At 42.0% G+C, this 26,092-nt stretch overlaps 1 protein-coding gene and 1 long non-coding RNA gene across 3 annotated transcripts in view; one reads left to right on the forward strand and one right to left on the reverse strand.

Annotated features, from left to right (window-relative positions):
* The window catches only part of LOC110340827, a 62,228-nt gene extending 43,198 nt beyond the window's left edge, over positions 1–19,030 (forward strand). Inside the window, exon 3 of the long non-coding RNA XR_002382662.2 lies at positions 17,476–19,030. This is a non-coding gene — a long non-coding RNA (uncharacterized LOC110340827). The remainder of the gene's footprint in view (positions 1–17,475) is intronic.
* Positions 1–26,092, reverse strand: part of Spata16 (spermatogenesis associated 16) — a 285,586-nt gene that overhangs the window by 6,462 nt on the left and 253,032 nt on the right. The gene's annotated exons all lie outside the window — the stretch shown is intronic.

Consider the following 26,092-nt stretch of genomic DNA (forward strand, 5'->3'; position numbering starts at 1 on the left):
CCTATGGGGGTCAGGAATGGAATGCAGTGGGTTGAATAAGAATGGCTCCCATAGGTGCATATATTTAAATGCTTAGTCATCAGGGAGTGGTACTACTTGAGAAAGATTAGGTGTTGTGGCCTTGATGGGGTAGATGTGGTCTTGTTGGAGGAAATGCATCACTGGGAGTGGGCTTTGAAGTTTGTAAAGCCCATGCCAGACTCAGAGTCTCTCTATTCCTGTCACCTATGGATCCAGATGCAGAAATTTCAGCTACTTTTCCAGCACAAAGTCTCCCTACATGCTGCTGTGTTCCTCGCCATGTTGATAATGGATTAATCTTCTGAACCGATAAGCAAGCCCTAATTAAAATCTTTCTATTATAAGCGTTGGCTTGATCATGGTGTCTCTTCATAGCCAAACTAAGACACCCATTAAATCTAATTCGTGCAGCCTGATGGAATGTTGGCTGGTCTTGTTGGCTGGACCTTGTGTAGATCTTTTGCAGGTAGGTAACCATTACTGCTGTTGAGTTCATGAGTACAGTAGTCACGCTGTGGCCAGAAGGCAGAATTTCACAGCACTACTCCCATTCTACTGCTCTTCCATCCTTTCTGCCCCCTCTTCTGTGAAGCTCCCTGACACTTGAGACAGTTGATATAACTCTGTTCCATTTGTGGCTAAGCACCCAATGGTGACTCACTCTTTTTAAATCAGAGATACTCTTAACCTGGTAATCAAATCAGATTGAGGTCATTCTGATCCAAAGTGACTAGTGTCCTTTTAAAAGGAAGAGCTTTGGAGATAGCACTTAGAAAGAAAGTCAAGTGACAATGAGAGTACTGATTTGAGTGTTGTTCCTACAAGCCAGGAGCCCATAATGACAACCAGAAAACCCAGAAACTTAGAAGGGAAATGCAACAGAAGCAGACTGTCTTCATGGCACTCAGAAGGAACTGGCCTTATGTGTGCTTTCATTACAGACTCTTAGACTCCAGAACTGTGCATGTATTCGTTTAAGTCACTCAGTTTGTGGCCACAGCAGGCCTGGCAAGTGAATTTAATCAATTAACTAACCCCCAAAGAGAAAGAGAGCTCAGATTAGTTACAACTTTCTCCTCAAGAGTGGCTTTGATCTTAGTTCACTTTCCATAGTTTTGAAGAGTCCTCACTTGGTTGGATCTCCTGCACAGGCTTAGTCAACAGTTTGGGAACCAGAGTGGTCTGCCAATAGCTGCAGTGTGAACTCTATCTTAGGGGCAGTTCAGAGTGCTTGGTGTTTTCCCAGGGGCCTGGTGTTCATCTGGCAGTACTAGGCCATGCATTAGAAGGTCCTCTAACTCCAGCTCCAGGGGATCTGATGCTTCCCCTTCTGGTCTCTGCTAGCACCTTGCACTCACGTGCACATAACCATAAATACACAGACATAAGCAATAGATCTTTCTGAAAAAATGAAGTCTATCTCAAACACAAATGAGTGGTTCAATTATCTAAATAAAGAAGATACTGAATAATTTTGGGCTTTCTGTTAGGTTCAGGTTGTTGGGGGTCAAAGCAGTAGTTACGTCTAAATGGGAATTGGAGGCAAAAGGAATAAAAAAAAAGAAAGGAAGAAAAAAAAGAGAAAAAGGACTATAAAGATTTTGCCTTTAGAAGAAACAGAATAAGCAACCAGAGTCAAACTCTCCAGGAATAAATATCAGGCACACGTGACTGTAGCATTGGTTATGGAATGAGAATGTGTTCTCAGTGATTAGCAGCTTGGGCCAAAAATCCTCTCAGCAAAACAGATATTTCACTCCACCACAGTAGGTTTGATTACATGAGTTTCTTTGCTCTGTTCCAGCTTAATTTCCAGACCAAATGCTTTTAAATATTTATCACCCTTAATGGTTTGAATTTTAATTCTTATTAGAATTACAATTATTTTCAAACATGCTTGAAATTAATTTCTAAAATAAGCCAGTTTCTGAAACTGCATTGTTTTTGCAGTTGCTTTTCCTTTTGGCTACTATCCAGTCAGGCCCTTGTGTTTATCTTTTCTTACTTAGTGAATTTGTTGTATTATACAACATGTAAATCTCAGGTACCTAGTCCAGAAATGTTAGCAAACATATAAAAATTCCATGATTAAAATGCCCATTATGACAATACTTTTTTATCTAGTATAGAGTTAAAAATAAATCCTGCTATTAGACATTACTTTCACATTGTCCAGGGAGACATATGCTGTTGTTTGAACATGGGCGTCTCTTAAGCATTCTCCACCGAAAACCTTCTTAAAGTCATAGTAAAGAAGGTTATGGTGGCCACAGGTTGGAGAGATGGCTCAGTGGCTAAGAGCGTGCTTACTGCTCTTGTAGAAGACCAGAGTCTGGTTCCTAGCACTTGTACCAGACATCTCACAAACTCTTATAACTCCAGCTCCAAAGAATCCAGCACTCTATTTAGGCCTCTGTAGGTACATGTACATGCACATACCTCCCCATGTACATAATTAAAAATAAATCTTAAAAAATAAAGAAGATGAGGGTTTGGGGGAATGATTGAATCATAGAAGTAGGGTCCTCATGAATAATGGCTCGTAAAAACAAAGTCCAAGGGAACTTGCTTGTCCCTTCTTTCACATGAAGACACACACACACACACACACACACACACACACAGACACACATACAGACACAGATGCACACACAGACATATACATACACACACAGATACACAGACACACACACAGACAGACACAGACACACAGATACAGACACACACACAGACACACACACAGACATACACACACAGACACACACACACAGACACTCAGATATACACATACACACACACAGACACACACAGAGACACAGACACACACACAGACACACAGATACACAGGACACACACAGACATACAGAGATAGACACACACATACACAGAAACATACAGAGACACACACACAGACACACACACAGACATACACACACAGACACACACACACAGACACTCAGATATACACATACACACACACAGACACACACAGAGACACAGACACACACACACAGACACATACATACACAGAGACACACACAGACACAGACACACAGACACACACAGAGACACACACACATACACACACAGGACACACAGACACACACAGAGACCCTCAGACACACACACACATACACACATAGATACACAGGACACACACAGAGACACAAAGACACAGACACACAGACACACACACACGGATACACAGGACACACATACAGACACACACAGACACACAGGACACACACACAGACACACACAGACACACACACATACACACATAGGACACACACAGAGACCCTCAGACACACACACACATAGATACACAGGACACACACACAGACACCACAGACAGACACACAGAGACACACACACGGACACACAGGACACACACACAGACACACACAGACACACAGGACACACACACAGACACACACACAGACACACACAGGACACACACACAGCAGACACACACACATACACACATAGGACACACACAGAGACCCTCAGACACACACACACATAGATACACAGGACACACACACAGACACCACAGACAGACACACAGAGACACACACACGGACACACACACGGACACACAGGACACACACACAGACACACACAGACACACACACAGACACACACAGACACACACACACATACACACACAGAGACCCACACAGACACAGACACATACACAGAGACACACACACATACACACACAGGACACACAGACACACACAGAGACACAGACACACAGAGACATACACACAGGACACACAGACACACCCTCAGACCCTCAGACACACACACACACACACATGCACACACATAGACACACAGGACACACAGAGACACACAGACACATACACACAGAGACACACACGGACACACACACAGACACACAAGACACACACACAGACACACATACAGACAAAGACACACACACAGACACAGACACACACACACACATAGACACAGACACACAGACAGTCTCACACATACAGACACACAGACACAGCCACACACACACACACTTACACTCAGTTTATGGAAGAGAAATATGACCTTTGCTTTATACAGAGTCTGCTACTATTTTGACTTCGTACTTTTCATCCCCAAGAAATGTAGCAAACACAGCAGGAAAAAAAAATGGAATCTTGAAATTTGCAGGCAAATGGATGGCACTAGAAGAAAGCATCCTGTAACCCAGTCACAAAAAGACATGTATGGTATGTACTCACTTATATATGGGTTTTAGACATGGAGCAGGGCGCTGCCAGCCCACAACCCCACCGCCTGAGAGTCTGGGGTGCAGGGAGGACCCTAGGAGAGAAATGCATGGTAACAAGGAGAAGGGTTATGAGATGAGATCTCCTAATTGGATTGGGGGGGGAAGGGGAGAGCAGAAGGAGATGGGAGAAAGAGAGAGAGAGAAAAGAGGAGGGGAGAGGAGGACATGGGAGAGCAGGAAGGTTGAGCCAGGGTAAGAATAGAGGAGAAAAGGATGGGAGATACCATAAAAGAGGGAGCCAGTATAAGTCAGAGGAGAGATCTGGCACTAGTGAGATCTTCACAGATCTATAAGAATGACACCAACTGGCATTAAGGCTACCTTAAATGCCCTCCCATGATAATGAGAATGATGACTACCTTATATGCCATCCTAGAACTCTCATCCAGTGGCTGATGGAGGCAGAGGCAGACACCCACATCTGGGAACCATATTGAACTCCTGGAACCCAGTGGCAAAGAGGAGTGATGACCAAAGGAATCAAGACCTAGCTGGTGAAACCCACAGAGGCAGCTGACCTAAACAAGGGGGAACACATGGACCCCAGACTGATGACTGAGGGGCCAGCATGGGACTGATCCAGGCACCCTCCCACCGAACCTGGGTGACAGAGAGGAGGCCTTGTCAATCTGTGGGAACTTGGAGAGTAGAGCAGTGTTTATTTCTGGCATACAGATGGACTCTGGGAACCCATACCACGTGGAAGGATGCTCTCTCAGCCTGAACAAATGGGGAAGAACCTGCGCCATTCCTGGGATGATGTGGTAGACTCTGAAAATCCCTCATGGAAGCCCTTGCCCTCCCTGGGGAGTGGAGGGGGGATAGAGTGGGGGTGAAGGGTTGGGAGGACTGGAGGATGGGGGAGGAGGGGAGGAGAGGGAACTGAGAGTGACGTGTGTAAAAAGTTAAATAAAAAAATGAAAGAAAAAAAAGAAATGTAGCAACCAAATTTCTGTCATATGTCATTCAGACTATGGTATTTTCTCTTAGTGACTAAACAGACTAAAAGTTCATCATGATTTTTTTCTTAGTAATTCATCTTTTAGAGCTTAAGTGTGAAATTTACTTGATGATTGAATGTATGTTATCATTACTACTATTATTGTTGAACCGAGTCTTACTGTGTCACCCTGGCTGACTTCAAACTTGCTATGGAACCTGAGTCAGTCTTGACCTTGCAGCATCTCTCTGCCTCCATCTTCTAATTGCTGGGATTCCAAGCAAGCAGCAAAACGTTGAGCATATGTTATCAAACCTCTCATTTTAAGATAATTGTAGATTTGCATTCACCAGTAAGAAGTACCACAGGAAGAAGCTGTGTTCTTTTGTTCCTAGATCTCTTGAACTATAGCAGAACACAATAGTCAGTGTATTGACATTGATACATAGCAGCAACTCGCAGATTTCACAAGGTTTTAAATAGCCACCCCATTTTTCTCTCTCTGTTCTCTTGTTTAACCTGTCAGCTACTAGTAAGTTCTGTCATAGAGAGGAAATTATCTAAATGGACCTATTTCTATTCTCTTTTGGGGGTTTATTCTGATGAAAACATCTGTTTCCGTCTTCTTACTGATGGGCATTGTCACATGGTCTAGATAAACAGTTGTGTGAGCCATTTACCCTGTGAAGAATGGCTAGATCATTTAAGTGTTGTGGCTACTGTGAATTAAGTTGGCATGAACATTTTGCACCTGCTTTTGTGTAAGTGTAAGTCTTCATTTCTCTGGGATAAATGCCCAGGAGAATAATTACCAGGTCATGTGGTAGCTGCATATTTATTTTATCACATTAAAGTATATTAATTATACAAAATAATGGATTTATCACTGTATTTTTAAACATGCAAAATATGCTTTAATTATGTTTACCCTCACTCTTCCCCTTCATCTTCTCTCTCTTTGGTGCATTTTTTTCTAATGAAATGGTCATCTTCTACTGTAACTGGCTATGCCATTTTTCCTTCCAATTAGCAAGGCTCCTATCATGCAGTTCCTCTCATCCTCACCAGGAAGAAATGCTGCTACTATTTTTATTTTAACCATTTTGATAAGTATGTAGTGATATCTTGAGGTTTTGTTTTTCATGCTATTACATGCTACTGACCTCCATTTCATTTACAGGTAAAATTTGAGGATTAGTTAATTTTGATTCAATGTCTCACTATAACCCAAGCTGGCCTTGAACTCACAATATTCCTGCCCCGGCCTTTTGAGAGCTGTGATTACAGGCATGTGCCACCATGCCCAGTTTACATATGTAGGTGTATGTGCGTGATTATATATTTAGATATGTGGCTTTAAATTATTTTGTTTTCATTTTGAACTTATCTTTTCATTTATTTAAGAAATCTCTCACAGGGAAAAATAAAAGATTTTTAATTCTGATGAAGTCTAATTTGTAGGTTAGATCGTGATCATAACTTGGTATCAAGTTGAGGGGATTTTTGCACAGATCAAGATCCCAAAGACTTTCACTATCTGTTTTCCCTAAGAATTGTGTAGCTCTACATTGACTGCGTTGTATATGGCCTACTCTAAGTTAATGCTTATATCAGTGATGCTGTTATGCTCCTCTTCCCCATGGATGTTTACAAGCTCCCACTCCATTGGCTGAAAATATTACCTTTCATTCACTGAATTAACTTTGCACTTCTGTCAAAGAGGCTGAAATATTTTTAATTTGCAAAGAATGATTTCCTTTTATTCCTTTAAAATATTTGCTTCATTATTTATGAATTCATGTGTGTGTCTGCTGTATGAGTGTATGTGTACTTGTGTGCAGGTGGCCCTGGAGGCTAGAGGGTATCAGATGCCCTGGAACTGGAGTTTCAGGTTGTGGTGGTTTGAAAGAACATGACCCCCAAAGGCCACCGTTAGGAGGTGTGGCTTTGTTGGGGGAAGTGTGTCACTGTGGGGGCGGGCTTCGAGGCCTCTTTTGCTCAGGATACTGCCCAGTGAGTCAGTGGACTTCCTGTTGCCTGCAAAATGTTACGCTCTCAGCTTCAGCACCACACCTGCTGCATGCCACCATGCTCCCTGGCATGGTGATAATGGACTGGACCTCTGGAACTGTAAGTGCCCCCTCAAATTAAATATTTTCTTTATAAGAGTTGCCATGGTTATTGTGTCTCTTCACACCCCTAACTAAGACACAAGTGGTTGTGAGTCACTCAATGGGTATGCTGGCAACCAAACTTTCTCGGGTCTTCAGCAACAGCCAGTGCTCTTAACTGAGGAGTCAAGCCTCCTCCTTTATTCTCCAGCAAGACTTGTTGCTGTTATCGTGTATGTATCAGTTAAGCTTTTTGCTGACATTTTAATCGAAATTATATTCACCATGTGTATTAGTGTCCAAAGGTTGATGACATGAACACGATGTTTGTGCTTTCTGTTCAGTGGCAGAGAATCTATCTCTACTCATTAGATCGTTGGTTCCTTTCATTGTTATTTGGTGGTTTTTAAAGTAACATGCTAATTCTACAAAGTGATGGGTTTCATTATGAAATTTTCATACTGCTTTGTAGATTTGGGTGAGTAAGTCCTGTGCATGTGTTGTTAGGTTCACTGAAGACATCTACTTTGAGCAAGCAATTGCTAATGATCCCTCTCTACCTGATTACTGAGCTTTGTTTATGGGTCTTCTCTTACATTATTCAACTTACATTATTTTCAAAAGTGTATGTGTGTGACAAGCTAAGAGATTTTCTATGCAGATAATCGTCTCATTTATAAATGGGACAGTTTTCTTTCTTCCTTTTTGCCTGCACACTCTCTCTTTCTCATCTTACTGCAGTAAGGGTGGGAAGCGTTGACATCTTTGCCTTGCTCCTGATCTAAGAGGAAAGCACTCATTTTTTTTTCACGTTGAAGTGTAACGTTAGCTGTAAAATTTGTGCGTATGTTCTTTAACAGTTCAATTAAGCAATTCAATCAAACAATTTCTATTCCTATTTTTCTGAATATTATTTCATGGATGGCATCGAATTTGACCATTTTTGCATCAGTACATATGATTATGTGATTCATTTTGTTTTTTTATGAGTGTGTGTGTGTGGCACACATGTGCATAATGTGCAAGCATATATGTACACATGTGTGTGGAAGCCCAAGGTTTATGCAGGAAATGGTCTTCAGGTGACCTCCCACCTTATTGAGACCCAGAGCTCCAGGATATGGTTGGTACCCACCTTCCCTAGCTAGCTAGATTACAGACAAGCTGCCATGTCCACCCAGAGTTTACATGGGTTCTGGGGATCTAAAATCCAGTCCTGATTCTTGGGGGAACTCATGGGTAACCAAAGATTCATATCCCCTATAAAAGATGTGATTTTCTTCTTGTAGCCTGTTAATGTGACAGATCACAATAATTTTTCAAATATTCAGTCACCTTTGCATCTGTGAAGTAAAATACCATTTAGTTAATATAGTTAGTACAATGTTTTTATATTTTGCCAAATGTTATTTGCTAATAAAGGGTTCTTCACCTAGAATCCCAAGGGATATTGGTTTTTAGGTTTGAAAATACCTGAACAACTTTTGTCTGGCTTGGTGTCAGGCTAAAGCCAGGTTTGTTACAAAAATTGGCAAATGGCTACTTCTGTCTCTGAAAAATAAAACAAAACAAAAAAAATCCACTATAGAACTAGTGTTAACTCTTTTAAATATAGCTATTACAGCTGCTCACTGCAACCAGATAGGCCTAATAGTTTTGTTTTAGGGAGTCACTATAAGGTCATTTGGACTATACTGGGCAAGATATGGTGGTAGGTTCTAGGTTCTTTAGAATTGGTACATTTCACTTGCATATGTATTTGCTTGGAGTAGTTCCCTATTCTTCTAATGTTTGCTGCATTTATAGTGCTATCTCATTTTGTGTTGATGACTTGCATCTTATTTTTGCTAATTTTGCAAAATGATTAAAATCTTGTATCAACAAACTGTGCATTTATTGAGCGCAAATACTGTGTCAATTCAATCGCTACTCACTGGGGTAGCTGCTGGAACTTCATGTCTTAGATGATTGAATGACTTCCCCAAGGTTATACAATGAGAGTCCAGACAGTGAGGACTTGGGTTTAGGCTTTGTTCTTCCTGTCCCAGATACCAACAATCCTTCCATATGTGTTCTTTAAAAGGGACATTTGGTTATTTAATTGTTTAACCCCTATTCCTTGCTGATGTGTCATCCTCTTTCTCTTTTTGATCATGGAAGAGTTTTTGTTGCTTGACAGACATTAGCCATTTCTGGGGTGTGCAGTTTCTTAGCACTAGTGAAGTACATTGAACAAGTAGAGATTTACAATGTGTTTTAAAGAAACAGGAGTCTGGGCTAGCAGAAGCCACTCTGAGGGATGACCCGTGTGTACTGCCAAGTCCTTCTCCTCTACAGGTTTAATGAGGGCACTGGCTAGAATTCAGTTCAGGTGGCAGAGGCATTTGACAACCTATCAGATGAAGTGATTTAAGCTTTATTGGTCTGTTCAAAGGCCAGCTTCTGCTTGTATCGATTTCCTAGTTTTCTGTTTTCAATTTCATTGATTTTTCATCTTATCTTTATTATTTTCTTTGTTTTGCTTGCTTTGTGTTTATTTTTCCTTGTTTTCAGATGGGCCTTCAATTGATTTGCAAGTTTCCGTCTTCTGATGTATGCATTTGGCATTTCAAGTTTTCTCCTGGTGCTGTTTTAGCTGCATCCCATGAATTCTCATTCATATTCAGTCAAATATACTATTTCTATCTATTTTCTTTAGGACTTAATTTTTCATGCACAGCCTATTGGGGTATTTGGGGATTTTCTCATTATTTCTCTGTGGTTGATCTCCCAGCTTGAGTCCACTACAGAGAGAAAGCATATTCTTTATGACATTGGTTCTTAAGATGTTGTGATTGTCTATTTTGGTACATGTTCCATAGGCTGTTGCAAAGGATGGATACTCTTGTCTTGGTGGGTGGATAGGTCTATAAATACTATTGGTTAGATCCTGTTGTTTTATGATGTTGTTGAGTCATTCCATATCCTAGCTGATTTTACATTTGCTTAGTTGAGAAAACATGAATTTCCCAAGTTTGACTGCGGTTATGCCTATCTTCTCTGTCTTCCTCTCAGCTTTGTTGCTTATATCTTTGTGGTCTGGTTATTAGTGCATGTGTGCTTATGACTTCTTTGTTGATGAAACAAATATTTGACCATTTCTGTCTCTGGTAATTTTGTCTCAAAATAGCAACCACTTATTTTTATATATTATTATTCTTTGTTGTTGTTTTGATATGACTTGCTACACATGCCAGGCTGGCATCAAACTCAAGATTCTTCTGTTTCAGTCGCTGCAGTGCTAGGATTACAGATGTGCATACTATTCCCAGGCCCTCTCACCTTCCTCACTCTTCCTAATGTTTGTGGGATGTGTCTGCATCCATCTTTTGATTAATTGCCTGTTCTGTATAGGACATGAGTTTGTAGACAACAGTGTTAGTAAATTTCTATGAGAGGTGTTGACTTGTTTGGGGCCTGTGGTGAGGCAGCACTTCATTGATAAGGTGTAAAACCAGAGGAGGAAGGGGCTAGGAACCCACTATCTCATTCAAGGTTATATTCTCATTGACCAGATCTCTCTCTCTCTCTCTCTCCTCTCTCTCTCTCTCTCTCTCTCTCTCTCTCTCTCTCTCTCTCTCTCTCTCTCTCTCTGTGTGTGTGTGTGTGTGTAAGACACATCTTTAATTCCAGCACAGACAGGTAAATCTCTGTGAGTTCAAGGCCAGTCTGTTCTAGTCTATACAGTGAGTTGCAGGCCAGCCAGAGCTATATAGTGAGACCTCATCTCAAAAATAACACTCCCACCCCAAGAAGAACCGGGCAAGGATCACATGGACTGTTGGGGAACTTTCTAGATCCAAACTAGTACATCATATGGTTGGGGCATATTTTATTGTCAATATCTGACTTTTAATTGGTGCTTTTACGCCATTTAAATTAATAAAGTTGTTGATATGTTGGAGCTGAACATACTGTATTAGTCAGAGTTCTGTAGAGTGACAGAATCAATAGAATAAATAAAAGGGCATTTATGACATTGGCTTAAACACTACCACCTGAGCAGTCTGGCAGTAGTTGTTTCACACTGGAGAGGCTGAGGATCCAGTAGGTACTCAGTCCTCGAGGCAGTGAGGGCCTGAGGACTCCTGAGAGCCCTAATCTGAAGCTTACATAGGTAACCAGAAGAAGCTGTGTTCTGAGTTTTGATATCAGCAAAGGAAGATAGCAGTAGCATGAAGTGGTAGCTGCATTAGCAGGAACAGATGAACTTACCAACAGGGTAGCTGAATTTGCCTGTGAGACACAAGAGCAGTAAGGCAAAAAGCCAAAGCTTTTTCCTTGTCTATCCCTCAACATCATTGGAAGATGTTGCCCATATTCAGGGTGGGGATTCCTACTCTAAATAATAACCCAAGCGAGCAAATCCCTCACAGGAGTGGAGGGGATGTGAAGGAGTGAAGAGAATGGTGGGCTCCAACCTTCCACAGTACGGAGTCATGCACTGTCGGGTGTCCAGTGACCACTGTTAACCATCACACATACCTTTTTGTTTTATTTTCCTTTGTTTTTGTGTTCTCTCCTTGTAAGCATTTAAATTCCACTTGATAGATTATCTGGAGTGTTTTTGGTTTAGTTGTTTCTTAGTTGCTCTAAGTATACACATACTTTTATATACATGCATGCACACACCCATTTGTCATTTTAAATCTTGACTAAAATGCATAACTGTTTGCTTTAAGATCTCTTTATCTCCCCCAACTAACAATATGCTCATCTTAAGTATTTCCTTCAATACAACTAGAACCATATTATTCGATGTTATTTTTGCTTCCACCATTAAATACAAAAATGGAAAGAAAGTTTATTGTTTTTTAATCATAGTTTTGCTTGATGTGTCTCCCCTCTCCCTTCATTTTTATTATGTCTTTTCCATTCAGACAAATTCTATGGATTCTTCATCTGAATATTTTCTGTCTCATTCCTGAGAGGTATTCCACTAGGTATTGCTCTGTGGCTGGAAAATAGTTTCCTTCCAACAGCTTACTTCTGGCCTCTCAATTTTCTTAAGAAAAACTGCTGCTAGTTGAATTCTTTTTTCTTTTTCCCTCAGCTGTAATGTACCATCCCGCTAAAGCAGTGGTTCTCAACCTGTGGGTCTCGACCCTTAGAGATCACTTTATCAGCTAGCCTGCAAATCAGATATTTTACATTAATAACAGAAGCAAAATTACAGCTATGAAGTAGCAATGAAAATAATTTTATGACTAGGGAGTCACCACAACATAAGGAACTGTATTGAAGGGTCTCAATATTAGGAAGGTTGAGAACCACTGCCGTAAATCTTCTTGTCTTTAGTTTTCAGGAGTTTGATAATGACCTATCATGATGTAAATGTCTTTGGATTTATTTTTATTTTGTAAGTAAGACAGAACAACCAGATTGATATAGTTTTTCAGTTTTTTCTGATGCAAAGAGAAATATTAAAAGAAAACATAGGGCAAATAATAATCACCCATCCCACAGCTCCCATAACCGAAGGAAAATAGGCCAATGGTATCTTAACCAGGAAAAATGTCTTCGCCTCTGGAAGATGCTTTTACACCCTACCCCACGTCCTTCGTTCTTGTGACACTGGGCTTTAGGGAGAGCAGCTTTTCCTAAAAGAGCCCCAGGCTCTTATTTATCATGGGTACCTTTCTCAGTATGTCAGGCAAAACTAGAAACCAGATCTTACAACCATGAATGTGTATTTGCTCCAACTCTGCCACCTGGGCAACTCAGTGTTTGACTGTGGTGTTGCACATCAGGTTGGTCTCTTCTGTCACTGTGAGGCCCTCAGCCTCATGGTGAAGGACTTTGATTGGCACATCAATAGATGTCTCAGTGGGGAGAAAGGTCAACTGTGGTCTCTTCTTCTTTGGTTTGGCCACAAATGTGAAGGAGTGGAGGGAATGGCAGGCTGTTAGTTCCCGAAATTCCATACTGCATTCTCTTGGGTTTAATGTTTCCTGTTTATTCACTTTCCCATTCTTCCCCCTCCATTGCCTTCATCTTCTCCTCCTTCTCCTCCCCTTCCTTTCTTTCTCCTCCTCCTCGTTTGCCTTCTCTTTTATTCCAATCTGAGCAATGAAGGGTTTGTGCATCCTCAGCAAGCATTCTGACTAAGCTCTATCTTCAGACCTTAACTTCTTTAATTTACAATTTTATGTTTTCTTTTTCTTTTTTTTAATTTGGGGGATTAGTTTTCATTTCTTTGCATACAGTTTTGCACTTTTCTTACTTTTATTTTCACCTGAGACACTGTTGACACAACATTAGACTCCCTCAGGTCCCAGAACCTCTGTTCTCTTCTCTCCTGCTAATTCTCCCTTTATTCTTCAGACCAGCTACTTTCTATTGTCGTATCTCCCTCTGCTCTGCCCTGCCCTTTGCTTTCGAGCAATTAGGGTATTTTGTTATGAGACTCTAGTCCTTACTTATATTCCCGGGTTATTTGTGGTTTTCATTTTTTTGATACTGTTATGTCGGGGGAAGGAAAGGTTACTGGCTCCTCACTACCAGGTGGGACAGAAATATAGGTTTCCCAGTAAGCATCTGTGAGGCCCAAGGATTGGAGGGCCCCTCCCATCTCTTCACCAGGGTTCAGCTGATGCTGCTTCAGCTTGGAGGGACACGCCTACCCGATTGTCACTCCCCATGTGGTCTTCATTGATTGCATGTATAGGTTGTGTCGTGCTTTGTATATCAAGTATCTTTTCCCCGTTGGCCTTTGTGTAGAACTCTCAGCTCCTTGTCTGCATGCATTCAGACAAGGTCCTGGAGAAGAGGCCGAGAGTTCTACATTTCCATCTTTAGTAGCAGAAGTGAAAGTGACACTAGGTCTAGCTTGATCATCTCACAGCTCAAGGGCCACCCCCACACTCCAAAAAGGCCACACCTCCTAATGATGCTACACACTATGGACCAAGCATTGAAACATGAATCTATGGGGGCCATACCTAGTCACACCACTACAGGTGGGAACAGGAGAACGAGGTAGGAAGATAAGGAATCTGGCTTCAGCCTGGTTGGTGAGGGAAAAGTTGAATTATCTCATTTGGCCCTTGCTGAGGTGGATGGGCTGAGACTAACAAGATTTCTGTGTGTTTGGCTGAAGCACAGGCATTATTATCCAAGAGTTTTCTATTTTGCTAGGCTACACCTTTCCTTGCCTGTTGAGGGGAAGGAGGGGGAGAGAGAGGGACACAGAGAGATTGACAGGGACTCGATTAAGGTTGTGCTTGATATTTCTTTAGTTCTGAGGATGGAATATAACACACACACATAGCACACACACATACTTACACAGACACATAGACACACAGACACACACACATACATACACACTCACACGTACACACACATACACAAACACACAGACTACATTGCCATGTCAATCCTAGGACTCTAACATTCTGATTCGTCTTCTTTTTTATTCTACCATTTCAACATAAGTCTGATTTACATAGAATATACAGGGGTTTTGGTTGCATGTATGGGATAAATAGGGTAAAACACTTATTCTTTATTTTTAGAAGTAGAAATATTGTCTTGAGTTTATAAAACATGATTTTTGAGCCCATGGGCCCCAACAAAGTGTAGGTTTGCTTCTTTCATCAGTCTGTCAGTTACTTCTAAACATTTCACTCATTGTAATCAAGCACACCGCCTGTTATAGACCAAAGAGGTTTTCTAGTCACCAGGAGATCTGGACAGTTAAAAGCCTACCAAATTCCCTTCAACTCTAGAAGAGATGGGTCCCACTCCATCCTTTCTCTACATTAAGATTTATCCCACATATATCTACAGTCATTTCCTCATTAGCCATTTCCTGACCCTCTAGACCCTACCCAAGAAGAAAACCATTTTAAGCAAAGGTATTGCATACAATTGTGATGATGTTGAGGAATACAGAGGTATTTGTGCATATTGGTTTGCATGTGCTTTAGTGTACATCTTTTATTCCATTTCTACATGCACTGGTGTAAGAAAATCATAGTTTGGATGATAAATGATCCATATTTTCCTCAAATGAAAAGCCACTTCTGTTTTTGCCCTTCTCCAAAGATGATGAGTGTACCACACATGAACAAAAGGCTTGCAAGTCATATGTGCTCAACTCTCCACCAATCCCAGTTTTAAGCAGAATGGAGCACCTCCTATGGTTTATTAGTGACATGAGTAATTGTCCTGTTATTGCCCTTTTTAAAAAAAAAGATTTTCATTATTTTAATTATAAATAGATGTGTCTGCCTGTGGGCATGTGCACATAAGTGCAGGCACCTGTGGAGGCCAGAGATAGATGTCAGATCCCACAGAACTGGAGTTACAGATGGCTGAGTCACCTGATTTGGGTGCCTAGAACTGAACCCGGGCCCACTGGAAGAACAGCAAGAGCTCTTAATTGCCGAGTTATCTTTCCAGCCTGTCCTGTTATTTTCAAGAATTATAAAGAATGGCAAACCTTAGTATATAAAATTCATTCAACACAATACTAGACCGGTACTCTTTAGTTCAAAATGCAATAGACACGTTTTCTCCTCTACTGCTCGCTCTTCAGTATTACAATGAATTCTGAAAAGAGGCACTTTGAAAAACTTATGCAAAGATGAAAACACTAACAGAGTTAGAGTAAAATGAGGACTTCTGATTTTTGTTTAGTTACATCTTTGTATTAGCTTGTGAGTGAATCAGGCAGGGAGAGAGTTGAGAAAGTGAGGGAGGTGTGATGGTTTATGGAGAGACCCAAGGACTTTTGTGTCAGGATGGTGATGTTTAGAGAGGCTGCAACAATATGTGCTTATGAAATTTTGTTGCCTTTGAAATCCTGAGGCGTCTTAGAATGATAATTCAAACGACTCACCAGAGAGCAGACCTCAGAACAACGGTCAGTCTGCACAAGAATGTCTAGACTCTCAAGTCATGATCTTGATTTTTCTGAAGTTGCAGGAAACAGGAAAACAGTAAACCACAAAAGCAACCTTAAATACAGTATGCCCACAAAGGAAGGGTTCATGAAGAGAGACAGTAACAACAGAACAGTCATGGGAGACTTATGGGTGTTGGGGTTCAGGATAGGATAGGCAGATGCTGAAGACTAGTGTGGGTAAACTGATCTAGAGATGGATGTAGGATGCGCTCAATGGCCTTTCATCACAATAGCCTTACCTTCCACTCCGTCTAAAGGAAGAATCAAAGCTGGTCTCATTGGCTGCTACAGAATCCGAGCCTGGAGTAGGCCACACTCTTTGTGCTACCTCTGGCAGCTGTGTGTGTCTTAACATTAGGACTCGAAGGACCTCTGGCTTGAGTCCCATTCCTAATCAAACCATGCAGTACGGTCTTGGGATTATTTCTTGGTTAATTCTACAGTGCTCTTTTCCTTGTTCTTCACAGAAACACAGTGACAGCTGTGTCATAGGGCTGTTGCAGTCATTAGGTGTTATAACACAATCAAGTGGATCGCACATCCTGAGATCGATAATATCCACTGATAATATTTATCATCATCAGTATTAGCTTTATTTTCTGCAATAAATTTCGCAAGCCTGTTCTGACTGATTATGATAGTCAACCCAAGCTGGGCTTCAGTCAGTCTAAGATAGTCAGTTGGATAATGGTATTTTGCTAGGTCCATTGGAATGACAGCAGACTAGCTGTGTCATCTCTGTAGTCCTGCTTAGAAATGGCTGAGCTCCTGGGTATGTGCTCCTTAGATGAGGGTCACCTGAGGATCAGACTTCTACTGCAAAAATGTCCTGTCAAATAATCAGAGTTTTGAAAGACACTGTCTCCAGCCAACCAAGGATATAAGAGAGTTTCCCAGTTTTGGAGGCAAAGCCAAGCACTGGTTGGAAATGAGGGACAAGAAAGAACTGCCAATGACGGTGTGAGAAAATGCTATGGTTTGAATCTTGACTGTCTCTTACAGGCTCAAGTACCAAAGGCTTGGTCTCTGGTGCTGTTACCTAGAGTGGTAAAGTCTCCAGTGGGTGGGGCATGGTGTATGTAGGTCTTTAGGTGTGTGTCCTTGAAAGAACATGGGAGCCCTAGTCCTTTTCTATCTTGACTTGCTCTTCTTTTTTCAGCTACCACCAGGTGAACAGATAGCCTCTGCTGTGCTGCTACGATGATCAACTGCATTGGCCAATGTACCAGAGCCAAGCATCCATGAGCGAAGACCTCTGAAATCACGAGCCTAAACAAAGCTCCCATGTTTTGTCAGAGTCGTGGAAAGTGGAAAGTTTACCAATGCAACAAGCTAACTCTACACCTTGACCCTCCAGGCAAGGGGAGAAGATGTTGGCCTCAATGACGGCTGGATTTCATGATTTGCATCTGAAGCTCTGCTCTGTGATCTCAGCTGACAAGAACCATAGTGTAGTTGTGGTGTCATTGTCCAAAAGTTTAGCTTCTGATGGCAACCACCCCATGACCTGCCTGAGACTATGGACAGAACTGCTTAGATGTGCTCACACTATAAAGGAAGATGGGGATATGCTAATGAGGACAGCCATAACCAGAAGTTGCAAGATTCACAGCCAAATTGCAATAAATCTGTGGAGATTCTTAAAGAACAAGACACACAGGAAAAGTATGATTGCAGGACAAACTGCTTTGTAAATGAACGGCACTACTGCTGAGTCTTGGAAAAGACAAGAACATTCACAAAACTCCTAACCCAACGCACATTAGTCAGCCCTGCTGACTGGCGGATGAGTGATGGCGCTGCGTGGGCGAGCTCTCCCTGAGGAGCCTCTGGAAGGATTCAGGGCTGAATGCTGATGCACAACGTAAATAAAAGACTGCAGTTTGCTCGTTTTTCCTCCTCAACCAATTGCCCCTGCCCCACAGCTCAATCTGTGTTCACGCCCCTCTGCTCTGCCTATGCCAAGTCGGCAACAGGACCGAGTTGCCATGTTATATAACCTATCCCATATTCGTCTTCAAAGGCCCAAAGATTATACCTATGAATGCCATTTGTGTTTGATGACATTGGGGATGGTGTGAAAGTGAAGGCTTTGAGGTAAAAAGGAGTGAAAATGCAAATCATTTTGAGTGCCTTCATAGGGATATTTGGAGGACATGCATGTGCTCTGTTTGCTGGATTCATTGAAGTTCATCACATTTTGTAATACTAGATGAATTTTAAAGTAGCCTTCCCATTTTAAAACTACTTCTCATGAAAGCTCAGAGGTCGGGGGTTATGAGGAGACTTCTCTCATTGCTTCTAAAATATCAAAGTTTTATTTCCCTCATTTAGTCTTAGATGAGAGATCCAGAGACAGAAGAATAAAATAATATGGTATAACAGGTTAAATTCTGATCTCATTGAGACATTAGGCTTTGTATAAACTGAGAGGATAACTTTTCCTTGTGAACTAGCTAACGCTTGGATCTGTAGTGAGAAATAGGATGAGCCAACTTAATACCAATTTTTATTTCATTTTCCCTCCTGTTTCTTTGGTTAGGTCTCTTCATGAAATCTCAGTGGAAGGGCTGGAGAGATGGCTCAGTGGTTAAGATCACATACTGCCTGTGTCAGATGGTTCACAACTCTAGCTCCAGGGGAATCTGAAGATCTTGTCCGGCTTCTGTGGGCACCTGCATTCATGTGCACAGACCCACACAGAGACACATATAAATATACAATTAAAAATAAAATCTTAAAAGAAGCCATCCAACTTCAGTGGACATGAGGATTCATTGATGAGTAACAACATTGCAGGACGTAAAGTAGAGTGGGCCTGACGTAGCATGGGCCTGGTCATACTGGGCCTGAAGTGGTGAGGGCCTGGTCATACTGGGCCTGAAGTGGTGAGGGCCTGGTCATACAGGGCCTGAAGTGGTGAGGGCCTGGTCATACTGGGCCTGAAGTGGTGAGGGCCTGGCCATACAGGGCCTGATGTAGCATGGGCCTGGTCATACCGGGCCTGAGGTGGTGAGGGCCTTGTCATACCGGGCCTGAAGTGGCGTGGGCCTGGACATACTGGAGCATGTTGGTATGTGTAAATAGGTGCTGTAGCAAACATGAGGAGAGTGTTAGTCTTTGACTTACACTTTGTTTGAGATAATATCTCTGTTTTTTTTTTTTTCCGGGGATTTTCCTGTTGCCACCTTTCATCTCTTCTTAGGATCACTGGAATTATAGGTATATGCCATAGTGCCCAGCACTATGTGGGGTCTGAGGATTTGAACTCTGATCTTCATGCTTGCACAGAAAGCAGTTTACCCACTAACCATCCCCCAGCCCAAAAGTTAATTAATTGTAATGCTAGACTAAACCAAAAGCTTCATAGTGGCTTCCTTAGCTTAGATCGAAAGCATCTGACACCTGAGACACTTTGACTCATATGCAGCCAGATTCTTCTTTGGTGGGAGGCCACTCTGACCCCACACTTGGCCTCACACTTGAAGGCAAACACAGTGTTGGACATATGCTGGATGTGTACCATCACTGGACTTCTTCAGGTATCATATATCCTGGGCTTCCATCACAGAAGTTTTAGAACCCAAAGTCAGCTCAAGCCATGGCTTGGGTTACTTACTGGCCATGTGAGTTTGGGCAACCTGTTAGATTTCTCTGTTTAATGAATTATACTTTCTACCTGGTGAAGATTAATGAGTTGGTATATATAAACAGGAGAATGTTCCATAATAAGAAATCAATAAATACATTTATTATTTTGATTTTGTGGTTCTGCTTTCAAGAGATCTATTTAGTCAGAGCTAGGGAAGGGTTTAGACTTTTCTAGCCTATATCCTATTATGGGTAAGGAAACTGAGACCAAGAGAAAGAAGATGACCTCTTGCCATAATTTGTGATATTTTTTTGTCTCCAAATTGCCAGTTCAGAATGTGTGATGGCTAATCTTCATTTTCACCTTGACTGGAATTATAGTTGCTTAGGAGACACACCTCTGCGTATGCCTAGGAGTGTGTTTCCAGAGAGGACTAATTGAGGAGAATAATTCCAGGGAACTGGGTTCTGGACTGAGGGAGAAGTCAGGTGGGACCAGTGTTTCTCTCTCTGCATTCTGACTGTAGGCACAATGTGACCAACTGTCTCACGCTCCTGCTACCATGCCTTTTCCTCCAGGACAGCTGGTACCCTCAAACTGTGAGCCAAAAGAACTCCCCATACCTTAAAATGATCCAACCATGGCTACAAGGAAAGTAACAAATGCAGGGTATTGTGTTTCTTTTGTAGCACTGGGCTCTCTGTCAATTCTCTTGCCTTACTGAGTTGAAGATGAAAGCTCACATTGTTCCTACCTACGCTTAAGGCTTGAGCTTCCATTTTCTCTCCTGGATCACTGTAATACCTTTTTATTGTATGGTGGTTTGCATGAGAATGGCCTCCACAGGCTCATATATCTACCATGTGGTCCCCAGTTGGTAGAGTTGTTTGAGAAGGATTAGGAGGAATGGCCTTGTGGGAGGTGTGTCACTTCTAGTTAGCCCTCTCTGCTCCTACTGGTGGATAAGGATACAAGCCCCTAATTACGGCAATAAGAACCATGCCTGCCTGCTGCCATGCTCCCTGCCATGATGGTCATGGACTCAAGCCCTGAAATGGTTAGCACCTCCATAAACTCTTTTTTTTTCTGTAAGTTGTGTAAGTTGTCTTGGTCATGGCACTCATCCCAGCAGTAAAAAAGTAACTAAGGTGTCTTGCTCTCCTTTGCTCCTTCAACCTATTCTCACCCTAGCCACTTTCAAGTGTACATTCCACTTTCTTTCACATCATATCTCAGTACTCTGTTCATTACACAGTAGTTATCATGATGACCTTGGAGGACACACTCCACCTTAGCATCTTACACTTGCTGTTTCCTTTACTAAATGAGTTCTACCTAGTATGTACATGATTTTCTTCTGTATTTGGCATCTTCCATTTTCCTATCATGCTCCGCCCTATTTTGTTTTGTAGCGTATTCTACATTTTTAGGTGGTTTATTGGTTACTTCCATGGCTACAGATAGCGGGGGGGCACAGATTTTTCATGAATCAGTTTTGAATGTGTAAGACAATGTCTAGTGGATGTTTTGCTGTTCACATGAATGAGGAAGGTGTCAGTGGGACTTCAGGAGGATGTTCAAGAACAGTGTTCTTCCTCAGGCACTGTGGTTATAGAATCAAACCGAGCAAAGTGTGATGTTCTTAGCCACACTGTAGATGGCACGTTCCAACATAAGAACTTGCTGTTTTTAAAATGTGACTTGTCCTGCTTTGTATCTGCATCACTAAACCGACATGAATGTATCTTAATCTTGAGTTAATTACTGGAAAGAACTACGCCACAGAGCCAAGCCCAAACCACCACCACCATCCTACAACTCTGTGAAGATTGTATTTTAATTCCAGTGAGTGAGGACAAAGCACAGTTGTTTCTGGGGAACTTCAGAAAAGACAAAAACACAGGCAGGAGGTCAGTGCTCATGAATCGGATTGCAGTGGGATGAGTTTTTTTTAAATAGGCCCATAACAACGTGGAGCCTAGGAAACTGTGTGAGGTAATGGGGATTCTGACAGACCCTTTAACTGTGTAGAATGAGAAGCTTCTGCCATAATTCTGCTGCTTCAGATGAAAATTTCAAGTGTTTTCATTAGGTACAACAGCTGTTTCTATTACAGATAACAGATCTCAGAGGTGGCAAGGCTGATATCAACTTCCAGTGAGCTCAGAACACAGTGTAGCTTGTACAATTAGTTTTTTTTAATTATTTTTTTTCCTGCACACACAAATTAACTCTGTAGCAGTAAAAGGAAATTACTTATTTGCTACTGGAATTGTCTGAGAGTGATACCATCATCCTGTGTAGAGTCACATTAGCCAAATTAAAAGCCCTTGGGAAAAATTTGGCACCCTGCTCTTTCCCATTCACTCTTCCTAAAGATCTCTCAGGAGCTTCTATTTAGAAAGCCATGATCATTACCCGGGCTTTTAATTTGGGAAGATTGGCTGTTCACCAGTGAGTCTTCCTACACACCCACTGGTTGGATGTGTGGTGTGGGGGTCCGCTGTGCTGTGATTTTGGGAGGCCTTGATTTCATTGTCTGCCTGAGTCCTTGCTTGAAGGTATGTTTTCCAGTCCAGGGTACAGAGCCACTCTGCTGTGTGTCTTGTCTCTGAGATGGTCACCATCATCTCCTTGGTAGTGGAATCCATTCTTCTCTCCATTTATGTCTAGGCCAGTGATGGCATACATCCCTACGACATGACGGAAGTCAATGTAGAAAGAAGGTTACTCCTAAAGACTGTGCAATGTTTTTACTCCCCTTCTCTTAAATTGTTCTCTTGGAACTCAGTTAGATGCCGTTTTAAAGCCTGTTTCACACAGGAGACCTACATTCAGGCAACTGTCTCAGCTGACCAGCGTCAGTTGTCAGGGGTGTGAGGCGGCCATCTTGGAACATTCACAGATGTCAGACCTATGCAGACAAACCATAGGGTTGAACCGGGTGGGAGAAGTTTTGAGAACCATCTGGTGGAGTCTGATCAAGGTATCAGTCTGAGACGATAGTGATTTTTTTCAAACCACTGCACTTAGGGTTGTTTGTTACACAGCACAGATAGCTGAAGTAGGGATAAAGTAAGAAGCAACAGGCTAAGTATGCCCATGAACACAGGCATCATGAACTGTAGCTTACAGCCAAGTACAAGAAGCATTTTCAAAAGATGCAGAAAGATGGTGGTCTCTCTTCCATCTTTCTGGCCTGGCCATAGGATTTACTCATTGGGCTATGGCTCTATAAATACATCGATTTGTAAATGTAAATATTTACTCAATGTATGCAAATATTTCTGGGAGGTGTACTGTTGTAAACTGGAGTACAGCACCATTTTTCTTCATGCAACTAGATAGTAAATAGTTTTGACTTAGTGAGTGATTACAGTGGCCAAGTTGACCGAGACCACATGTAAATGAAAGGCATGCCTGCAAAGCAATACACTTTACTAACAGAAATAGGTGGTGTGTTAAATGTGACCTGAAGCTTGTAGTTTGCTGATCCCTGCTTAAAGTTATTGTGTATAGCCAGTAGAAATAGTTGGAAAAGTTGCTGACTCTTCGGTATTGAATTTATTTCCTTACCCTCCAGCTCCAATTCTTTCTTCAAGCCCTTGCTCTCCTTTGTAGGTTTCTCTCCCACAGTTCGAAGTGCCCCTTCACAATTCTCTTTATATGGTCTTCCTTAGCAGGGTCAGCCACTCAAATGATTTCATTTAACGTTACTTGGCTAAGGACCTAGAAACTTACATCTCTAGTCCATCCTTCTTCCTTCTTGTCATCCTTTTTTTCTTATTCCTTGTCACCCTCATTCAGTATTTATCCAGAACTTGAGGCTCTATATTTTCCCTTGGGCATCTTGACAGCATCCTGGTTGTTTCATAATGGCTGCGGGGACCCTGCAAGCAGGAGAGAAACTGGTGCACTGGCAAGACAAAGAAAAGCATTCAACTACATGCTTGCTTCTTCCTCTCTGCCTTCAGTGTACTCTGGTCTTCCTGTGAGTGCATCTTCAGAAAAGCCATCCCCAGTACACAAACACATACTGCTTCTGAATCTAGTTTTCCCAAAAGCTACAGAATTTCTCAAGATCACTGAACTCCTCATTACTTCATAGCATCAGTGGGTTAGTATATCCTCCTGAAAGGTCTGCAGCTCAACCCTTCTAGAACCTTCCTTCTACTTCAGAGACCCAGGAGTGACAGAGCAGCACCTTCAATAAATGCCTGAGTCTGACTTGAAAGATTTTTAATTCAAATTTTTTCAGCTCAGCAGAATGGAACTGATTTTCTTTATTTTTCTCCTTTACCTGTTCAGTCTCTTATTTAACCACTTCATAGTTATTCATTTAAAAATTACATTTCTCTCCCCCTCCATCTGTTCCCCCCCATGTTCACACATGTAGCATGACGTGTGCGTGGAGACCACAGGACAATTTATAGGAGTCAGTTCTCTATTTCCACCATGTAGCTCCCTGAAATTGAAGTCAGGTTGTCAGTCTGGGCAGCAACTGCCTTTACCTCTTATATTAAATTCCCATTCAGCTATCTGGTGTGGCTTTCCCCTCCTGGCTACACTCTAAAGTAGTTTATATCCTTAGCCAAGAGGTACTCATGTAACAGTTTCTTTCTTCAGTAAATGGTACCAGAAGGCCTCTCTCTAGCAATATCAAGCAAATATCTTCACACTAGTCTTTATTTCTTTTTATGTATGAGTGTTTTGCCTGTGTGTATGCATGGTGTCCTGGTTTGAAGGAGAATGCCTCTCATAAGCTAAAATATTTGAATATTTACTCCTCAGTGGTAACACAGTTTGGGTAGGATTAGGAAGTGTGGCTTGGTGAGAGGAGGTGTGTCTCTGGGGTGTATTAGTTAGGGTTCTTTAGAATAACAGAATTCGTAAAATGACTCTCTTTTTTTGTATTTTTATTATTTTAATTTTAAATAGCTTGCTTCACATGTCAATCCCAGTTCCCTCTCCCTCCCCTCCTCCCTCACACTCCCACCCCCACCCCACCTCTCTCCTGCTATAGCCACTTCCTTCCACAGAGGGGATATCTAGAGGCTGTCATTTCTCTCAGGGCAGGGTCCAGGCAGTCCCCTAAATGTCCAGGCTGAGAGAGCATCCCTCTTTGTGTTATGGGCATATGAATTCCATTTGTATTCCAGGGATAAATAGTGATCCACTGCCCAGGGCCCCATAGGTTGCCCAGGCCTCCTCACCATCTCTTACACTCAGGTGGTCTGGATCAGTCCCATGCTGGCCTCCCAGCTGTAAGTCTGGGGTCCAAAATCAATGACTCTCTCTCTCTCTCTCTCTCTCTCTCTCTCTCTCTCTCTCTCTCTCTCTCTCTCTCTCTCTCTCTCTGGGCTTATTAGAATGATTTACAGACTGTGTCCATCTAATCCAACAATGGCTGGCTACAAATGGAAAGTCAAGAAATCCAGTAGTTACTCAGTCTACAAAGCTAGCTGTCTCAGCTGGTCTTCTGTATTCGTTGGAGTTATGAAAAGGTAGGCTCTAATGCCAGTGAAGGAATGGACATGCTAGTAAGGCAAAAGCAAGCAGGCACAGAGCAACAGCTTCCTTCTTGCTTGCCCTTATACAGGATTCCAGCAGAAGGCATGGCCCAGATAGATCTGGATTAAACATCTAGATTAAAGGTATGTCCTCCTACCTCAAAGATCCAGATCAGAAGTACATCTCCCCACTTTAAATTAAGCAGAAATTGCTCACCAGTGTGGTGTGTCCTCTACTTTTGGGTTATAGTTAATTGAAGATGCAATCAAGTTGATAACCAAGAATAGCCATCACAATGGGGACAGACATGGAGGTTTCAGTAGACTCATGCCATTTTTAGTATGTTCTCTCTGTTTCCTGTTTGTGGATCAAGATGTAAGCTCTCAGCTGCTGCTCTAGCCCATGCCTGCCTGTCTGCAGCCATGTTTCCTGATAGGACAGCGAGGGATTTTTATCCTTTTGGAACTATAATCCCCAAACAAATCCATAAGATGCTGTGCTTGTTTGAATGAGAATGGCTCCATATAAGCTCATATGTTTGAACACTTGGTACCAGTTAGTGGAACTGTTTGGGAAGGATCAGAAAGCATGGCCTTGTTGGAGGTATGTCACTAGGGTTGGGCTTTGAGGTTTCAAAACCTCATGACAGGCTGAGTTACTCTCTCTCTCTGCC

Source organism: Mesocricetus auratus, unplaced genomic scaffold, assembly GCF_017639785.1.
Source record: "Mesocricetus auratus isolate SY011 unplaced genomic scaffold, BCM_Maur_2.0 Super-Scaffold_100011, whole genome shotgun sequence".
In the NCBI taxonomy this organism is placed as follows: Eukaryota; Metazoa; Chordata; class Mammalia; order Rodentia; family Cricetidae; genus Mesocricetus; species Mesocricetus auratus.